This window comes from Adiantum capillus-veneris, chromosome 26 (genome assembly GCF_014529385.1).
Source record: "Adiantum capillus-veneris isolate H3 chromosome 26, ASM1452938v2, whole genome shotgun sequence".
NCBI classification, from domain to species: domain Eukaryota; kingdom Viridiplantae; phylum Streptophyta; class Polypodiopsida; order Polypodiales; family Pteridaceae; genus Adiantum; species Adiantum capillus-veneris.
This window is the reverse complement of record NC_140956.1, coordinates 81,104,278-81,112,132: the sequence shown is the minus strand read 5'-3', so window position 1 is coordinate 81,112,132 and position 7,855 is coordinate 81,104,278. Positions and strand designations below refer to the sequence as shown.

General features: G+C 37.7%; 1 pseudogene; it reads left to right on the top strand.

Moving 5' to 3' along the window:
• The first annotated feature begins 306 nt into the window (after window positions 1-306).
• LOC147423726 (uncharacterized) lies at window positions 307-1,371 on the top strand (annotated as a pseudogene).
• The last annotated feature ends 6,484 nt before the right edge of the window (window positions 1,372-7,855 follow it).

Below are 7,855 nucleotides of genomic sequence, written 5' to 3'. Positions count from 1 at the left end.
AATTGAAATAATCTAGAGGAGGAGAAAAGCTTGGGTGAATCAAAATATCAAGTTCAAAGTTTTTCAGGTGGGAGATTGGGTTATGCTTTATAACTCTAGATTGGGACCACATCCTGGCAAATTAACTTTAAGATACAAGGACCATATCAGATTGTTGAGGATAGGGGTCAGGGTACTTTTATTGTTGTTGATGTGTATGGGACAAGAGTGGATTCTCTAGTTAATGGTTTCAGATTGAAAAAGTTTGTTGGTAAACCACCTCATTTAGATTGGCCTACAACAACAGTTGTCCAAGTAGATGAGTTGATGGATGAAGCAGTGTGCAAAGACACTGATAATCAGAGGGAGGATATTCAAGTCTTGGGAAATCAGGTGCAGTTTGGTGGAGATGTCAAAATTTGGAATTTGTCTGATTTTCAGATCGGATTATTGGAGGTCGGATATTTTTTTACTGCAGCTTTTCAAAATTTTCTCGAGAAGAGTGATGATTGTCCACTAAGGTCTATTTTTAATGAGTGCCTTGAAAAGTGTAAGGTGCACTTAAAGGACGTTTCCAGCGTGTGAGTTGAGAGTCTCTCACGTTACCAAATCCTAATTCCTTCCTCGTCGTGTTTCCTCTTCACGCACTGTGTACAGGCTGATTCTCTTCACTTGTATCATTCTATTCTCCAGCCCTTTACTCTCTTTCATCATTCTCTTGCTTGCAAGATGGGCAAAGCAAAAGGGGGACCTATTGTCCGACCAACGCTTGATGAGGACGAGCCAAGCAGCAAACACTCAAGGAGAAAGCCAGTGTCCATGAGAATAGATGCGAGCAGTCCTGAGCTTGAAGACCAACCTTTTGGAGAAGAAGAGCCCAACAGCCCACCGGCAATGACACCTATCAAGTTGTATCAGACCTTGATGGAGCCCTATGTGGATTTCAGAGTGGAACTTGACTGTTATGCAGAGGTACATTCATTGTGGTTAAAGAAGATAGGTTTATTTGATTTTTCTATTTTGCCATGGCAAGAGTGGAAAGGAAACATGTATGCTAAATCTCAAGTGGAGATTCTCAGAAAGAAAAAGGGTATGTTGTCTACCAATGTAGCTTTGAGTCCTCAATTGATTGCTAAGTTATTTAAACTTCCAATCAATGGAACTTCTCAGATTCCTAGGTGCTCTGATTTCTTGTTGAAAAAGGAGTTTGGAGCTAGAGAGAGTGGCAGAAATTATTACATGTTGAAGAATGTCAAAAATGTTAGAAGAGAACAGCTGAAGTGGTATCTAGAGAAAATCTATTTCCTAGTTAAATTTGATTATATGTCCAAGGAGAATTTGCTCCTCTCTGTTTTTCTGAGCAAGGAGGATGTGTTAATTCGGCTTATCTAGTTTATGAGAAGATCAATGGGGAGATTAATATGTCTGACAGGAGGAAATCTTCTACAAACAGTAGGTTGTGTGCCTACTTGGCAGCCTTGTTTTCTTATGTTCAAAAGTTGGACAGTAGTGATGTTTCTTTGACTACTGTAGGCAGAGTAGAAGGGTCTACACAGCTACGACAGTTGGAGAGTGTATCACACCCTAATGTTGGTGGGGTGCAAGTATCTACAGAGCTACTCAATGATCAGGTGAAGGCAGAGACTTATGTGTTCATGATTAAAGCAGGTTATAATGACAGTGAACCTCTCAAAAGTGTGTATACTCCTGAAGTTGTACACTCTTTGAAGGACATGGATATTTCATTAAAGAAGCCTGATACAGGGACACCAAATCAGGTCAAGCTTGGCAAGGTTTTCACTTTGTCCAAGAAGAAAAAAGCAAAGGTGGAACCTATAGTCAAACAACTGAACTTTGATGATTTGTCTTCTCCAAAGACTTTCAAGACAACAGATGTTGGAATGGCAGAGAAGATTCTTTTAGGTGACAAAGAGTTTATTCATCAACAGTAGCAGGATATGGAAATGCAGTTACAATCTGTGGCTGATTCTAGTGTTTCAAAAGTATTATTGCTTGATCAAACTGTCCATGCCAATGCCTTGCAGGAAGAGTTGGAGAATGTCAAAGTTACACATCAGAAGAAGATTCAAAATCTGATGGTGGCACATCAGAATGAGTTAGCCAAGGAAAAGCTTTCTTTGCAGATGTTGAAGGACTAGACAGTGGATTTGGAAACAAAAGTTCAATCAAAATTGCAATAGTTGGTCACTGTCAATAAAGAGTTGCAGGTGGAGAATCAGATCTTGAATTAGAGAATTAAAACATTTGGAACAATTGGAGAAACAGGTGTTTGGAGAAGAGGAAGTAGATGTCAATGGTGTTCTTATGTCTGAAGGGGACATGTCAGTCCTTAGGCAACATTTGGAAACAGGTATGTAGGAAGTATGGGCAACCTTCAGATAAAAGATGAGTTCCCTTATCAAGCATCCTTATGAGAAGGTCATATCAGGGTTTGTCAATAACCATGAAGTTGATTTACTAAAGGAGATGTAATAGTTAAAGAAAGACAGAGATTTGTACAAAAAACAGGTTCAGGATTATAAAGGAAAGAATATTGCACAATCTGCATTTGCTAAGAAGAAGATATCAGTTGATCCAATTTCAATGGATATGGGTACTTGTGAAGGTTTGTCTGCAATTCAGATATCAGATGAGCAGGAGATCACTATTTTGCCAGATAATGAAGTAGTTGTTGGTGTTACTTTTGGATCAGTGACAATTTCTGAACCTATTGTGCTTGTTCCAGAATACTTGTCAGATTCTGAAGTATTTTCCAATGAACCCATTGTCCGAAATGTTGTAATCATGGCACTTTCTTTTTGACTTGGTCTTTATTGATCAAGGGATATGTGGATCCGGGTCAGATTTTGTCAAATCCACCACCGGGACGTGCCATGTGTTGAAGGGTAAATACAATGGATATGTAGCAAATCGGATATCGGATGTACTGTCTGATTATTAGTAGCTAGTCAGATATTGTAGGCTTGAAGACCTTAATCGGATATTGTTAGTGTATGCCAAGAGTCAGGCAGTTCTAACTGAATTCAGGGCGCAACTCTATACTTGGGAATGGGGAACTTTGGGAAGTTAGATTGTATTGAGTCTTGCTTCAAGAACTTGGACTAGTGATTTCTTGATATACAATCTGTGAGTTTTGTATGAGTCTCTCTCTCTCACTCACTGTCTCTCTAATTTTCTAATTCTATCTCACACACAGTACTACTTAGCCCTGAATTAGTCAGAACTCAATCTTTTGGTGAGTTATTCATTGCATGTGTGGTTATTCAACAATAGAGAGAGAGCGAGAGAGAGAGAGAGAGAGAGAGAGAGAAGAAGAAGAAGAAGAAGAAGAAGATGATGAACTCTCCCTTATGAAATCACTTAGTGAGGACTATCCATAGGCCCTATAAAGGGCATTTAATGTAATGGGTCCTTGGGCATCTTACTTAAAATAGCTAGTTTAGAAGGAGTATCAAGAATGTGGAGGGTGGTTGGAGCACCCTCTAAGAAAATAGAAGTCACTAGACTCGGCGTCATTATGCATGTTCATTGCACATCAAGAAAATCAAAAGTATATGGACCCCACGTCATGCAAGTAAAGGACCCAACAATGGTGATTTTAGAGGGCCCTCTATTTGCATCACCCTGGTACAATTTAAAATTTCTTGCTGAGAGAGAGAGAGAGAGAGAGAGAGAGAGAGAGAGAGAGTCCCTCTAGCATGAGTAGGGTGTGTGTGTGTGTGTGTGTGTGTGTGTGAGAGAGAGAGAGAGAGAGGGAGAGAGAGGTGGGGGATTTACAAAGAGTACAAGGAACAATAGCATGAGGTCTTAGGCTCTATGCTATAAGTCTTTCACAATTTGAGTGCACACACACACACACACACACACACACAGTCACATTGGAAAAACAATCGCAAGTGCTTTCCAATTTATATCCATAATCTTGAACACAAGTGCATGCGTGCGTGCGTGCATGTGTGTGTGTGTGTGTGTGAGAGAGAGAGAGAGAGAGAGAGAAAGAGAGAGGAGGAGGAGGAGAAAAGATATTTCAACATAGTTGGAACAATCCCAAAAGATTTCAAAGTTGCACTTGAACTCAAGTTTTGGATTTTGGAGGGAGAGAGAGAGAGAGAGAGAGAGAGAGAGAGAGAGAGAGAGAGAGAGATAACATATGATAAAATAAATTGACACAAGGGATGATACACACAAGTTGAGCAGTACTTTTGTGTGGTGTGTGTGTGTGTGTGTGTGTGTGTGTGAGAGAGAGAGAGAGAGAGAGAGAGAGATTCATTGGAAAATTGCTAACAGAACTTATGTATTATATGGAAATTAAGAGTTGTTACAAGTGACCTCAAAGATCTAGCCAATAAGTCTTCTTTAATTCAAGATGTATGTGGAGAGAGAGAGAGAGAGAGAGAGAGAGTCTTCTATGATCTTCATCAAAGGTAACCCTATAGCGTACTAAGTCCACCTTATTTCCTTTGTTGTGCTGGTGTTATTGTCATAAAGTAGATTGAAAAATGTATTACTATATATGAAAAACAATACATTGATGGAACATCCATTGTATAATTGATATTTCACGACAGAAACATAAATCCAACATTCATCTTTTTGTGCTTTGAAATATAAGTTAGTTTCATATTTCATAAGAATAGATGCCATGTTTTTTTTCCAATCGCAGCAACACGCGGGTCACATACTAGTTTCTATATAAAACAATTCAGAGCCCATTCACGTGCAATCAATCTGTTTTTTTCCAAACCTTGCACAATCACAATATGTGAGGAAGCGGTGTCCATTGTGATTAAAAATAAAACTTTGTGTGCGTGTGTGTGCAACTTGTGAGGTTGCCACAAGTTATTGCTACATAACAATCAGTAAAGCTCGTTTATAAGGAGAAACTTCCTGATATTGTATGACCTAAAGCTTAGGCCCCGGTATTCAATATTCAAACCCTGTGTGAGAAATTAGAGATAGGGTGAAATTAAAATATAAATCATAGGGCTTACTTACGTGTAGATAAAATCTTTTTAAGCAATGTTTGCCAAAAACATTGGTTTGACCAATGTTTGCTCTATGTGTGTGTGTGTGTGTGTGTGTATGTGTGTGCGCGTGTGTGCGTGCGCATGTGTGTGTGTGTGTATGTGTGTGCGCGTGTGTGCGTGCGCGCGTGTGTGTGTGTGTGTGTGTGTGTGAGAGAGAGAGAGAGAGAGAGAGAGAGAGAGAGAGAGAGGATATGAAAAGTGCACTAGGGTATTGCATGAGAAGAAAAAGAGAGTGCAACAGGGTCTTGTGAACCATTAACTTCACACATAGAACACAAAGTGTTAGTTTAGTTAGGAATCGTTAACTTCATACGTAGAACACAAAATGTTGAAAATCATTCACTCGGATGCAAGCAAGACTCGGGAAAATGGTCTAGGGCTACCCATGCCATGTTGTCAACTTGCAATAAGTAAAATCTTAAAACTATAGTTGACATACTTTATAAAGCCGGTCATGGTTATTTTGTAATTTTTTGTGTTTGATTCACTCACAAATTCTGCGTTTTGCAACAAAAAAAAGAGGGTATTTTATGCCTCAGCAAACTCTTGTTTTTTTTTGTTTGCAACCACTAGCTTCACAAGTGTGCACAGTATTAACGTGCAAGAAATTTTTTTAGAGTATTGACAAAGGAATATTTACTATAGTCATATGGATATGGGTGTTAACCCATATGCACCATCGATTGGGTAAAAGGATGTACGGTAAGTACGATTTCTACTCTTGAGCCAAAAGATAGGGCTAACACATAAGCATCATCACTTATTGAAAAAGTCATCTAATAAGGTATACTTATCAAGTATTGAGTAAGAGAGAATTTCTTACCTGTTGTACATCATTGTTGAATTGATTTGTGTTCAAGACAATAGTTTCTAGTATTTCTATATGGAAATTGTCCAATATCCTGCAAAAACCCTACATATTGTCTTTAATATCTTCTAAGGTAATCAATGATTAAAAAAAGCATCTAGATATCTGCATAGTTTATTTGTATAGTTTAACAAAAGACCTGTATGCTATATGTGCTGAACAAATTAGGAGTCGTTGCCCCAACCCATCCTCTTGAATTAGGTGGGTCAAGTCAAAATATATAACTAGTTTAGGCCCATTGTATGGTGCTCGTTCGACCAAAGGTTAGCTAGAAATAAGTATGTGTGTGTTTAAGAATGATTATCTAACGATAGTTTGATTTCACAAACTATTGAACCACACAATGGGACTAAAGACCAAAAAATGTGTATATAATAACCAAGAACTATGTCTACATTGGATAAAAAGTAATCATGTTAAAATTGGCAGAGATAAGACTACAATTGACATATAGACTACACTATGACATATACGGTGTTAATTGTATATATATGAAATCATCAAAGAAGCTTATACAAGGGCTATCTATCAATCATACAAATAACTAGAGAGAAGTAATATTTGTAATACTTGAGATCCACATGAAAATAAGAATCTATATCTCGTAGGCCTCCATAACTCAATTCACAAGGGGTGTGGTTATGTTTGATATCCCTTCAAAATAGAACCATAGATTGAGTATTAATCATGACAATACCACAAAATGACAATGCTATAACAATAGGCAATGCAAAAAAATAGACTTTATTCATCAAATTGGTACAATCGATCTTGCAGGAGACTGGACGAGCTCCTAGACCATGAGAGAATAGACCTATACTTTCCACCATCCAACTAAGATATCCAGTTAGAACTTGGGTTACCATTGATGGGAAGATAGGTATCCAAACAATCTATTTTGTTTGTTATCACTTTCACATAGCCCTACACTCCCTCACTCTCCTTATACACGTAACGGAGTAAGCTTTTTTCTTTGCGAGGGGGTATTACTCTTTTAGCAATGATTTTGGTAGTATGCATGTTGGGAGGGGGTATTACTCTTTTAGCAATGATTTTGGTAGGTTTTTGGGAGTATGCATGTTGACAGCGTTCAAGAAAATCGCGTATAGCTGATGGGTGGAGTTTCCTTGAGGGTAGGTACTTGAAGCGGCTTTCCTCCTTCATGTTGACGATGACTTGTTTTGTATTTACCTGTTTTTGTGTTGCTTTCACATGCTCTTCTTGAAGGATAGTAATATTTTTTGGGTAAAATTTACCTTTTTGTGGGTATTAATATGTTTCTAGTAATCTTGAGGCAAATCAGTACATGAACAAGAAATGTTAGAAAGAAATTTGTATTTTGTCCTAACACTATAACCTGCTTTAGAATATAATAAGAGAATACACAAGTATGAAAAAAAACCCAGTTTTTGTGTGGGTACTAGTTGTTCCTACTCTTTATGAGGTATGTTAATATCTGCCCTAATAAGAGATGGAATACAAACCCTTCTTCGGTTGTGTTACTACAGACACTAACACATGCATCCTGAAAAAAATGTGGGAAAAGAGTTAAATTTTGTGTGGGTATTAAATGTATCCCATTTTGGGTGGGTATTAAAAAACATCTCACTATGACAATCATAGTCTCCTAATGTTACACCATGCTTAAAGTTTTCCTCAACAAGTTGGAAAAAATAGGTATTACCATAAAATATTTTTATACCATCACCACTATGTGATGGTATTGCAGTGTTGTGCAAGTGTTGCTATTCATGCTATCCATCGTAGTGTCATGCTACATTTTGCTTAAACATCTCTTAAACAATCTGACAGTTTGATGGGGAAATAGGGATTATCACACCATCTTATGAGTTTACACACTAGCATGATACTTTTAAATTATCCTTCATCAAAGTTGAAGTGTAAAGTATCCTTTTTTTTTAAACCCATGTTTAATACTTAGTATAGCACCATTTATAAC